This window comes from Poeciliopsis prolifica, unplaced genomic scaffold (assembly GCF_027474105.1).
Source record: "Poeciliopsis prolifica strain line A6 unplaced genomic scaffold, Auburn_PproV2 SCAFFOLD166, whole genome shotgun sequence".
Taxonomy (NCBI): Eukaryota; Metazoa; Chordata; class Actinopteri; order Cyprinodontiformes; family Poeciliidae; genus Poeciliopsis; species Poeciliopsis prolifica.
Window position 1 is genome coordinate 210001 of NW_026562541.1, and position 12500 is coordinate 222500.

Below are 12500 nucleotides of genomic sequence, written 5' to 3' on the forward strand. Positions count from 1 at the left end.
CTGGTTGTTGTCCATTTTCTGATCCGTCCTGCTGGATGATGATGATGATGATGATGATGATGATGATGATGATGATGATGATGATGATGATCAGCTGCTGGTACCAGTAGGGTCTGATCAGAACCTCTGGACTGGTCTTGATGGAGGAACTGGTTGTGGTGACAGTTTCACTGGTGGTCCAGCCTTGAAGGACCAATGAAGGGACAGGAGGACAGACCGAGTCAAAGCTCTGGTGACTTCCTGTTCCTGGCCTCCATTTTGAGACGCACGATGAGCAGGAAGTGCTGAACAAACGGAGGAGACGCTGAACAGCTGCAGCTGAACAGAAAGCAGCTTCTGGCTCTTCCTTTATCTCTCCTCTGTCTGTCACCTCGTTTCTGTTTCTGACATCAGTGCCTCTTCCTCCTCTTCCTCCTCTTCCTCTGTCTCTTCTCTGGTCTTCCTTTGCTCTGAATCTCTTTGCTGCAGTTGCTGCTGCAGTTGCTGCTGCAGCTTGTGCTGCTTCAAGTCTCTTTTTTCCTGTTGGTGGGAATTTGTGTTTCCAGTTTCTCTGCATGGAGGTAAATGGAAGAACAGATTCGTGTCACTTTGACTTCATGGGTTATCAGACTCGTCGTCCTGCAGTGCAGCAAGCGCTGCGTCTGACTCCGCCCCTCACCCAGGGGATTGTGGGAATTGGATTGAGGCTTTGCCTCCATCTGGGAGGCAGGAGGAGCAGCGGATTTAAAAAGCGGACAAAGAAATAACAACGTGACATCAGTCTGTCTAAGCCCCGCCCACAACCTTCTGACCAATCACGGCTCCGCCCACCCGCTGTGTTCCATTTTGTGAACCTTGACCCCGGTGAAGCTCAGGTCAACTTCTGGGAATCCAATAAAAACCAGCGGGTTTCATTTCTGGTTTCCTTTTGATTTGTTGTTTTTCAGCACGTTTCCATGGCAACAGCACAACCCCGCGCGTCGGGTCGGGTCGGATCGGGTCGGATCGGGTCGGATTGGGTCGGGTCGGATCGGGTCGGGTCGGATCGGGTCGGATCGGGTCGGATCGGGTCGGATTGGGTCGGATCGGGTCGGATTGGGTCGGGTCGGATCGGGTCGGGTCGGATCGGGTCGGATCGGGTCGGATTGGGTCGGATCGGGTCGGATTGGGTCGGGTCGGGTCGGATTGGGTCGGGTCGGATCGGGTCGGGTCGGATCGGGTCGGATCGGGTCGGATTGGGTCGGATCGGGTCGGATCGGGTCGGGTCGGGTCGGGTCGGATCGGGTCGGATTGGGTCGGATTGGGTCGGGTCGGGTCGGATTGGGTCGGGTCGGGTCGGGTCGGGTCGGGTCGGGTCGGATTGGGTCGGATTGGGTCGGGTCGGGTCGGGTCGGGTCGGGTCGGGTCGGGTCGGATTGGGTCGGATTGGGTCGGGTCGGGTCGGGTCGGGTCGGATTGGGTCGGATTGGGTCGGATCGGGTCGGATTGGGTCGGGTCGGGTCGGGTCGGATTGGGTCGGGTCGGGTCGGGTCGGATTGGGTCGGGTCGTATCGGGTCGGGTCGGGTCGGGTCGGATTGGGTCGGATTGGGTCGGGTCGGGTCGGGTCGGGTCGGGTCGGGTCGGGTCGGATCGGGTCGGGTCGGATCGGGTCGGATTGGGTCGGGTCGGGTCGGATTGGGTCGGGTCGGATTGGGTCGGGTCGGATTGGGTCGGATTGGGTCGGGTCGGGTCGGGTCGGGTCGGGTCGGGTCGGGTCGGATCGGGTCGGATCGGGTTGGATCGGGTCGGGTCGGGTCGGATTGGGTCGGGTCGGGTCGGATTGGGTCGGGTCGGATTGGGTCGGGTCGGATCGGGTCGGATCGGGTCGGATTGGGTCGGATCGGGTCGGATTGGGTCGGGTCGGGTCGGGTCGGGTCGGATCGGGTCGGATTGGGTCGGGTCGGGTCGGATTGGGTCGGGTTATTTTCATATCGGTTCTGAATCAGTGACTGAGAATCACAGCCTCAGTTGTTCTTCATAACCAACTAATGATAGTAACTAAAATTATTGTTATTATTATGAACTTTATAGAAACTCAGTGAATATCAAAACCTGATTCAGTCATAATGGACTGAACTTCCCAATCTGTCCTCTTCCTTTCCGTCCTCTTCCTGTCTGTCCTCTTCCTGTCTGTCTTCTTCCCATTCTGTCCTCTTCCTGTCCGTCCTCTTCCTGTCTGTCCTCTTCCTGTCTGTCCTCTTCCCATTCTGTCCTCTTCCTGTCCGTCCTCTTCCTGTCTGTCCTCTTCCTGTCCGTCCTCTTCCTGTCTGTCCTCTTCCTTTCCGTCCTCTTCCTGTCTGTCCTCTTCCCATTCTGTCCTCTTCCTGTCCGTCCTCTTCCTGTCTGTCTTCTTCCCATTCTGTCCTCTTCCTGTCCGTCCTCTTCCTGTCTGTCCTCTTCCTGTCCGTCCTCTTCCTGTCTGTCTTCTTCCTGTCCGTCCTCTTCCTGTCTGTCCTCTTCCTTTCCGTCCTCTTCCTGTCTGTCCTCTTCCTGTCCGTCCTCTTCCTGTCTGTCTTCTTCCCATTCTGTCCTCTTCCTGTCCGTCCTCTTCCTGTCTGTCCTCTTCCTGTCTGTCCTCTTCCTGTCTGTCCTCTTCCTGTCCGTCCTCTTCCTGTCTGTCCTCTTCCTGTCTGTCCTCTTCCCAATCTGTCCTCTTCCTGTCTGTCCTCTTCCTGTCCGTCCTCTTCCTGTCTGTCCTCTTCCTGTCCGTCCTCTTCCTGTCTGTCCTCTTCCTGTCTGTCCTCTTCCCATTCCGTCCTCTTCCTGTCTGTCCTCTTCCCATTCCGTCCTCTTCCTGTCTGTCCTCTTCCCATTCTGTCCTCTTCCTGTCTGTCTTCTTCCCATTCTGTCCTCTTCCTGTCTGTCCTCTTCCCATTCTGTCCTCTTCCTGTCTGTCCTCTTCCTTTCCGTCCTCTTCCCATTCTGTCCTCTTCCTTTCCGTCCTCTTCCTGTCTGTCCTCTTCCTGTCTGTCTTCTTCCCTTCTCTCCTCTTCCTGTCTGTCCTCTTCCCATTCCGTCCTCTTCCTGTCTGTCCTCTTCCTGTACGTCCTCTTCCTGTCTGTCTTCTTCCTGTCCGTCCTCTTCCTGTCTGTCCTCTTCCTTTCCGTCCTCTTCCTGTCTGTCCTCTTCCTGTCCGTCCTCTTCCTGTCTGTCTTCTTCCCATTCTGTCCTCTTCCTGTCCGTCCTCTTCCTGTCTGTCCTCTTCCTGTCCGTCCTCTTCCTGTCTGTCCTCTTCCTGTCCGTCCTCTTCCTGTCTGTCCTCTTCCTGTCTGTCCTCTTCCCATTCTGTCCTCTTCCTGTCTGTCCTCTTCCTGTCCGTCCTCTTCCTGTCTGTCCTCTTCCTGTCCGTCCTCTTCCTGTCTGTCCTCTTCCTGTCCGTCCTCTTCCTGTCTGTCTTCTTCCCATTCTGTCCTCTTCCTGTCTGTCCTCTTCCTTTCCGTCCTCTTCCTGTCTGTCCTCTTCCCATTCTGTCCTCTTCCTGTCTGTCTTCTTCCCATTCTGTCCTCTTCCTGTCTGTCCTCTTCCCATTCTGTCCTCTTCCTGTCTGTCCTCTTCCTTTCCGTCCTCTTCCTGTCTGTCCTCTTCCCATTCTGTCCTCTTCCTTTCCGTCCTCTTCCTGTCTGTCCTCTTCCTGTCTGTCTTCTTCCCATTCTGTCCTCTTCCTGTCCGTCCTCTTCCTGTCTGTCCTCTTCCTGTCCGTCCTCTTCCTGTCTGTCCTCTTCCTGTCCGTCCTCTTCCTGTCTGTCCTCTTCCTGTCTGTCCTCTTCCCATTCTGTCCTCTTCCTGTCTGTCCTCTTCCTGTCCGTCCTCTTCCTGTCTGTCCTCTTCCTTTCCGTCCTCTTCCTGTCTGTCCTCTTCCTGTCCGTCCTCTTCCTGTCTGTCTTCTTCCCATTCTGTCCTCTTCCTGTCTGTCCTCTTCCTTTCCGTCCTCTTCCTGTCTGTCCTCTTCCCATTCTGTCCTCTTCCTGTCTGTCTTCTTCCCATTCTGTCCTCTTCCTGTCTGTCCTCTTCCCATTCTGTCCTCTTCCTGTCTGTCCTCTTCCTTTCCGTCCTCTTCCTGTCTGTCCTCTTCCCATTCTGTCCTCTTCCTTTCCGTCCTCTTCCTGTCTGTCCTCTTCCTGTCTGTCCTCTTCCCATTCCGTCCTCTTCCTGTCTGTCCTCTTCCTGTACGTCCTCTTCCTGTCTGTCTTCTTCCCATTCTGTCCTCTTCCTGTCCGTCCTCTTCCTGTCTGTCCTCTTCCTTTCCGTCCTCTTCCTGTCTGTCTTCTTCCCATTCTGTCCTCTTCCTGTCCGTCCTCTTCCTGTCTGTCTTCTTCCCATTCTGTCCTCTTCCTGTCTGTCCTCTTCCTGTCCGTCCTCTTCCTGTCTGTCTTCTTCCCATTCTGTCCTCTTCCTGTCTGTCCTCTTCCTGTCTGTCTTCTTCCTGTCCGTCCTCTTCCTGTCTGTCCTCTTCCTTTCCGTCCTCTTCCTGTCTGTCCTCTTCCTGTCCGTCCTCTTCCTTTCTGTCTTCTTCCCATTCTGTCCTCTTCCTGTCCGTCCTCTTCCTGTCTGTCCTCTTCCTGTCCGTCCTCTTCCTGTCTGTCCTCTTCCTGTCCGTCCTCTTCCTGTCTGTCCTCTTCCCAATCTGTCCTCTTCCTGTCTGTCCTCTTCCTGTCTGTCCTCTTCCTGTCCGTCCTCTTCCTGTCTGTCCTCTTCCTGTCCGTCCTCTTCCTGTCTGTCCTCTTCCTGTCCGTCCTCTTCCTGTCTGTCCTCTTCCCAATCTGTCCTCTTCCTGTCTGTCCTCTTCCTGTCCGTCCTCTTCCTGTCTGTCCTCTTCCTGTCCGTCCTCTTCCTGTCTGTCCTCTTCCTGTCTGTCCTCTTCCCAATCTGTCCTCTTCCTGTCTGTCCTCTTCCTGTCCGTCCTCTTCCTGTCTGTCCTCTTCCTGTCCGTCCTCTTCCTGTCTGTCCTCTTCCTGTCTGTCCTCTTCCTGTCCGTCCTCTCTTCCTGTCTGTCCTCTTCCTTTCCGTCCTCTTCCTGTCTGTCCTCTTCCTGTCCGTCCTCTTCCTGTCTGTCTTCTTCCCATTCTGTCCTCTTCCTGTCCGTCCTCTTCCTGTCCGTCCTCTTCCTGTCTGTCCTCTTCCTGTCCGTCCTCTTCCTGTCTTCTTCTTCTGTCCTCTTCCCATTCTGTCCTCTTCCTCTTCCTTCTGTCCTTCCGTCTGTCCTCTTCCTTTCTGTCCTCTTCTCTTCCTTCCTGTCCTCCTCCTTCCTGTCCTCTTCCTGTCCGTCCTCTTCCTGTCTGTCCTCTTCCTGTCCGTCCTCTTCCTGTCTGTCCTCTTCCCATTCTGTCCTCTTCCTGTCTGTCCTCTTCCTGTCTGTCCTCTTCCCAATCTGTCCTCTTCCTGTCTGTCCTCTTCCCATTCTGTCCTCTTCCTGTCTGTCCTCTTCCTGTCCGTCCTCTTCCTGTCTGTCCTCTTCCCAATCTGTCCTCTTCCTGTCTGTCCTCTTCCTGTCCGTCCTCTTCCTGTCTGTCTTCTTCCCATTCTGTCCTCTTCCTGTCCGTCCTCTTCCTGTCTGTCCTCTTCCTTTCCATCCTCTTCCTGTCTGTCCTCTTCCCATTCTGTCTTCTTCCTGTCTGTCTTCTTCCCATTCTGTCCTCTTCCTGTCCGTCCTCTTCCTGTCTGTCCTCTTCCTGTCCGTCCTCTTCCTGTCTGTCTTCTTCCCATTCTGTCCTCTTCCCGTCCGTCCTCTTCCCGTCCGTCCTCTTCCTGTCCGTCCTCTTCCTGTCTGTCCTCTTCCTGTCCGTCCTCTTCCCGTCCGTCCTCTTCCTGTCCGTCCTCTTCCTGTCTGTCTTCTTCCTGTCTGTCCTCTTCCTGTCTTTCTTCTTCCCATTCTGTCCTCTTCCTGTCTGTCCTCTTCCTGTCCGTCCTCTTCCTGTCTGTCTTCTTCCTGTCTGTCCTCTTCCTGTCTTTCTTCTTCCCATTCTGTCCTCTTCCTGTCTGTCCTCTTCCTGTCCGTCCTCTTCCTGTCTGTCCTCTTCCCAATCTGTCCTCTTCCTGTCCGTCCTCTTCCTGTCTGTCTTCTTCCCATTCTGTCCTCTTCCTGTCCGTCCTCTTCCTGTCTGTCTTCTTCCCATTCTGTCCTCTTTCTGTCCGTCCTCTTCCTGTCTGTCTTCTTCCTGTCTGTCCTCTTCCTGTCTGTCCTCTTCCTGTCTGTCCTCTTCCCTTCTCTCCTCTTCCTGTCTGTCCTCTTCCCATTCTGTCCTCTTCCTGTCTGTCCTCTTCCTGTCTTTCTTCTTCCCATTCTGTCCTCTTCCTGTCTGTCCTCTTCCTGTCCGTCCTCTTCCTGTCCGTCCTCTTCCTGTCTGTCCTCTTCCCAATCTGTCCTCTTCCTGTCCGTCCTCTTCCTGTCTGTCTTCTTCCCATTCTGTCCTCTTCCTGTCCGTCCTCTTCCTGTCTGTCTTCTTCCCATTCTGTCCTCTTTCTGTCCGTCCTCTTCCTGTCTGTCTTCTTCCCATTCCGTCCTCTTCCTGTCTGTCCTCTTCCCATTCCGTCCTCTTCCTGTCTGTCCTCTTCCCAATCTGTCCTCTTCCTGTCCGTCCTCTTCCCATTCTGTCCTCTTCCTGTCTGTCCTCTTCCCAATCTGTCCTCTTCCTGTCTGTCCTCTTCCCAATCTGTCCTCTTCCTGTCTGTCCTCTTCCCGTCTGTCCTCTTCCTGTCTGTCCTCTTCCTGTCTGTCCTCTTCCCAATCTGTCCTCTTCCTGTCTGATCACACTTTGATTTCCAGTCTGGTTTTTCCAAACAGATTTTCCTCTGTGATTAATGGCTGCCTTTCCTCTGCCTGACCAGATTTATAGCCGGGTCCTTTTTCTTCTCTGAGGTCAATAGGAGGATGTCTTTACGATGTCCTCATTCCTGAGACGCCTTCTGACTGCTCAGCCTCTTACTTTCAGCTTTTCACAAACAGTTTGACATGAAAGGTTTTGGAGGAGCTCATTGTTTCTTCATCAGAACCTTCGGGAACCGGGACCAGAGTGTTTCACGTCTCCATCACTTCTTTTCACTTTTTGAGAGGCACTTTTAAAGTGGGAGATGAAAGAGGTCGGGTGGAGGTCGGGTGGAGGTCTGGTGGAGGTCTGGTGGAGGTCAGGTGGAGGTCTGGTGGAGGTCGGGTGGAGGTCGGGTGGAGGTCGGGTGGAGGTCGGGTGGAGGTCGGGTGGAGGTCAGGTGGAGGTCGGGTGGAGGTCGGGTGGAGGTCAGGTGGAGGTCAGGTGGAGGTCGGGTGGAGGTCGGGTGGAGGTCAGGTGGAGGTCGGGTGGAGGTCTGGTGGAGGTCTGGTGGAGGTCAGGTGGAGGTCGGGTGGAGGTCGGGTGGAGGTCGGGTGGAGGTCTGGTGGAGGTCAGGTGGAGGTCAGGTGGAGGTCGGGTGGAGGTCGGGTGGAGGAGCTCTTTGCTAGGTGCGCCAGGAGCCCTGACAGGTGGTGCACATGAAGGAGCAGCTGCTCTGGCTGTAACAAACACAAACGTCCATGAAAAGCCAAGAGATTCATTGTTCTGCTGCTGAACTTTGACCTTTTGGCCTCTCAGCTCTTCTTCAGGAAGCCTTCAATCTTTAGGCTTCTGGTTCTTCTTCTCTCTGTTGTTTCTCTGACCTTTGACCCGATCGTCTTTTTGCAGGTCGGCCCGGCCGGCGGCTCCTGATTGGTTCCCACCGAGGCAGAGGGACACAGCGCCGCCTGCAGGTAAGACGGCTTCTACTTTCAGTCATGTGTCTAAAGCAGAGGTCAGAGGCCTCTCTGCCCTTCATTGTGTTGTGACCCTTGACCTTTCCTGCAGGTGGCAGGTGACATACTCACAGGCCTCCGACTGCCCCGGGGCAGCTGAGGCTACAATTCAGTAGCTCATGTCAACTGAACGCCTGCTGAATGAACGGCTTTGGAGTCCTCTGGGCTGGATAAACCGGCTCTATTGCAGGACATTTTCTGCTTTTATACGTCTTTTGCTGTATTTCTGATATTGCGTGCTGATTGGTTAATCATTTAATTGTCAGAATTATTGATTTCTGTGGTTAGCTCAGAGAGAACAAAAAGCTTCTCTCACTGACAGCTGCTTATCTGTGCATGCAGGGCAGATTAAATCCAGGCAGATTAATCTGCATGCAGCTCATAAACTTGTTTTTGGTCATTTTTGTTCTTGCATTCATTTTCTCTCGGCTTCAGATAAAAGTGATGAACTCTGACCCCGGGCTCGCCCTGCACCTGGACCTTTGCGTGTTTGTTTGACACCAGCTAATTGGACTTTGTTCTGAGAACCAACTGGTGGGGAGGATGGGGGTCTCGTTAGGAGCAGCAGGAGTCTTAACGAGCTGACTGGGGAACCAGAAACAGGCTGGAAGCGAGCGGCGTCCTGGTCTGAGTCTGACTGAGGCACAAAGCTCAGAACGTCAGCAGAACCTTGGACTGCCTGGTTCTGGCTGGCTCACAGCAGCTAATGCTAACCTCTTGCTAGCCATCCAGTCAGACCTGCTTCACCAGGTCTTACTTTCATTCTTCCCCCAGTTTGTCCCAGTTTGTCCCAGTTTGTCCCAGTGGCAGTGGCCATCCCAGGGGATCTGTGTAGTGAGCAGAACCCGACCAGCTGGACGGTCCAGTCTGTTTGATGGTGGTTAGCCGGGTTCTGATGGTTCTGATGTTAGCGTCGTTGATGATTTGCTGGAGACTAACTGCAGCTAAAGTGAGACCAGATACTTTGCTGAGAGACAAATTATGGGATGGCGTTAAAAACAGAACTAATAAAACCATTTATCCACCAATCAACCTGATCAGCGTTTCTAAACAGAACCAGCAGAAAACAGGAACTTGCTTCAGTGTTTATATCAGCGTCTAGTTTTAGCCGCTAACGCTTCGCTCTGATCATCAATGATTCCAACGCATTACGTTTAACGCAGTTGGTCGCAGGAAGTGGGTTTCTCTATAGAAACGAACTGAAAGCTTTGAAATCACCAAACGGCAGAGATGGGTGACGACTCGCCGTGACCTGGTGACCCTGCTCAGGTCGTTCGGACCGGCGGACTGCTGAGGTGCAGCATCCGCCGGGGAAGCCATGTTGGATTAGCTCTACTTCCTGTTCTGATCATTGTTTGATTTTCTGGTTCTGCTGCGCTGCTGGTTCTGGTTGACCCGCTTGTCCTCCCGTCCTCAGCGTGTCTGTGGAAGCGTTTGGAGCGATGGTGGCGTTTGCCATCTGTCCGTTTCCTGTTGGTCCTGAACTGCAGCGTTAGGGAGACTGTTCACCGGTTATGCACACAACGCTTTATTATTGCTCACCAAGCAAAATGAGACGCATCTCATCCAAACATGCCAACTGGAAGACATAAACCTGAACACACAGATCGTCCTCCAGAGACGCTGGAGACACGATACAGAGGACAATCAGGGGATTTGAGCTGCAGGTTTCTGATTCAAAGGCTGCATGAAATGTTTGGTTCTTCTCTGTGATTCTGGTGCATCAAAATGACTTAATTAATAAAAGATGCTGCCTGTTTGCTCATTAGCATGAAGTAAACAGGCTCTCTGCTGAGATCTGATTGGAGGTTCAAATGCCACCTTCATTTAGTTTGTTGCTTCTGCTTTAAAGAATTATGTAAAGTTATTCCAGACTGAGTGTTTGGCTCTCAGCTGATTGAACATGCAGCAGCAGATCAGCTCACACGACGATTATTAATATTCATTATTACACGTTAATGATAACCGGCTTGGCTAAATAATCAGACACAGCAGCTGGGTTCATCATCACTGTTCGGCTAGCGCAGCAGAACCAGAACCATCTGACCCAACGGGTCACCAGACGTTTCTATGTTAGAAAGAAACTGCAGAGTAGCTGCTTCATCATATCATCAGATCATCATCTGATGATATGATTCTCATCAGATTGTCATCAGATCTTCTTCAGGTCGTCGGTGTTTTTTCTCATGCTTGAAGCTCCTCTGGCCTTTGAATCGAGGAGGTTCAAAGGTCGGAGGTGAATGTCGCAGCAGGTGTTGTGGATTCTACACAGTGAGATATCTGCGATCAATACGCTCATCTTTGATGAGATCCTAGGATCTCCATGACCTCTGACCTTATTCAGATGTTCATGAACACATAAATTAGGGTAATTATTTTTATCTATGCTGATTGTTACATTTTTGATGTTTCCGGCGGAAACCAGATCAAAGGTCAAAGTTCAGCCTGCTTTTATCCATGAGTTTCAGTTATTTGTCCACCTGAGCAGCTGCAGCTCCTCCTCTTTCTGTTTTATTGTGACTTTATTTGATGAAGATCTGCTTGTTAAAATATTCACCACGCTCATCCCGTCGGACGGCGGCGGAACCAGGAGGTCCAAAGCGCCGCCGACTTCCTCCTGGAAATTTAAAATGGATCGGGTCGGAACCGGACCTTCCGGCGCCGCTAATCCCAGACAGCAAGTCAGCCTGGAGCAAAGTGTGAAGAACAGCTGCAGAGGAAGAGGAGGATGAAGAGGAGCTGCGTTTCTACTAAGTGCGGCGGATCGACTCCAGGTGTGATCTGGTTCTGCTGCTGAGCCATTTTTGCTGTAGTCCAGGCTTTGACTAGGACCCATTTCTCACTCTTCAGGCCTTTTTGCATAAACATCAAATGGATTTAAACGTTTGACCAGAGAAGAAGTCATCAGTTACAGCGCCACCCGCAGGCTCAACGGAAGCCTGCAGCAGGGGGCGGGGCTTATGTTAGCATGTGTGCTGCTGTTAGCCGCTCCGTTCCACAGTGAATGAGAAATTATCTCATAGCCGCCTTGATTCCACCCCATCAACTGTTTGCTTCTAATTTCTCTGATTTCCAGTGATGGACCCAAACCGACCAGAACCAGAAACCACAGGAGCGCGATCCGTCAGAGCGGTTCTGTTCCAGCCTTGATCATCAGTCTGAACTGCCTCCAGTTATAGATTAGAATCTTATCAATAAGATGAGAAGGTTTCAGGTTGTGCTTCCTGTTCTCCTGAATATTCACGTTTTGCTGCAGAGACGGAGCTTCAGGTTCATCCAGGTCAGGGGTCACCAACCCGGTCGCCGTGGCGACATTGTCAGCCGCCCACGGAGCAAGTTCTGAAAATAGCCATAAATTATTTCATTTATTGTTTTTTTACATTGAAGTCATAACATTTGTTAATATTTAGAATTTGTATCAAAATGAAATGATAAAAAATGTTTCAAATAAATTCCTTTATGCATAAATCTCTTCTATGGTTAAAGTTCAGAACTATGCGCAGACGCCTGCAGGACTTTGTCGGAGGGCGGCTGCACAGCAGCGCCTGCGGCTGCACGGTTGCGGCTGCACAGCTGCGCCTGCGGCTGCAGCCGTACGGCAGCGCCTGCGGCTGCACGGTTGCGGCTGCACGGTTGCGGCTGCACGGTTGCGCGGTTGCTCTGCCTACCTTACGGTTTTCCATGAAGTACAAAAAGAAATGAATAACTTCTTAAATTTTTATTGTCAAACCTTCTTTACAATGAACAAAATAGCGGAGAAAAAAAAAGATCTTATGTGTCAAAACATCTTGTATGTAGCGCACAGCTAAGTCTGTGGGGGTCAAAGGCACGCCAAAGCTTAAATCTTATTGGTCCATTTGCGTTTGTTTATTTCGTGGCTTGGCACTTTTCCTGTAAGCAAAAAATGAATGAGCGGAGATTGAACCTCCCGGATCAGGAGCATAATATTCCAAAACAAGCTGATAAATCGACTGGAGACGAAGCGACTCCTCCCCCCTCCCTCTCTGCTCCTCCAAGCATTCACAGGATTCAATGGATACCAATGAAGAAATGTCTTCTGGACCAGAGTTTCTTAAATTTACAGATGGGATGAATCAACAGGTTCCCTCGGCACGTCTCTCCTTAGTACTCACGTAGCAGACCTCACTACATTTAAGCCACCTGCCCCTGACTTTCCAGAGGTCAGAGGTCAGGGACCAGATATTATCTTTACACCCGTCTCCATCCAGAATGTGTCTGGCCCACGGCTTCTGCAGAACAGGACATTACCTGTCCGGATCACTACAAGAAAATGTACAAAAACCAGAAATATGAAATACAGCGGTCCTAATTCAAACCTCAGACTGAAAATCTTTTGGCCTCCAAGCCACTTAAAGTAGTTATTTTAAATATCAGATCACTTTGTGCTAAAGCTCTGTTAATTAATGATTTCATCACTGAGTATAATGTTGATGTTTCTGACAGAAACATGGTTGAATGACAATAATGACCAAATTGTACTCATTGAATCAGCGCCTCCTAACTACAATTTTTTAAGTGAGAATAGAAAACATAAAAAAGGAGGAGGCGTGGCTTCTATATTTAAAAATACCATAAACTGTAGTAAAATTTCTTTCGGTCATTTCACATCTTTTGAGTATCTTGGAATTCAGGTTAAAGGCTTCAAACAAACTTTGACACTAACTTTATACAAAACTCCAGCATATGTGGAAAATTTCTTTA

At 51.4% G+C, this 12500-nt stretch overlaps 1 protein-coding gene across 3 annotated transcripts in view; it reads left to right on the forward strand.

The window, feature by feature from the left end:
- Window positions 1-12500, forward strand: part of si:cabz01090165.1 (uncharacterized protein LOC100333421 homolog) — a 100750-nt gene that overhangs the window by 57319 nt on the left and 30931 nt on the right. For all 3 annotated transcript variants that reach the window (XM_055025926.1, XM_055025928.1, XM_055025927.1), the window contains one exon: window positions 7672-7736. The gene's annotated coding sequence lies outside the window, so the exon portion shown is untranslated. The remainder of the gene's footprint in view (window positions 1-7671; window positions 7737-12500) is intronic.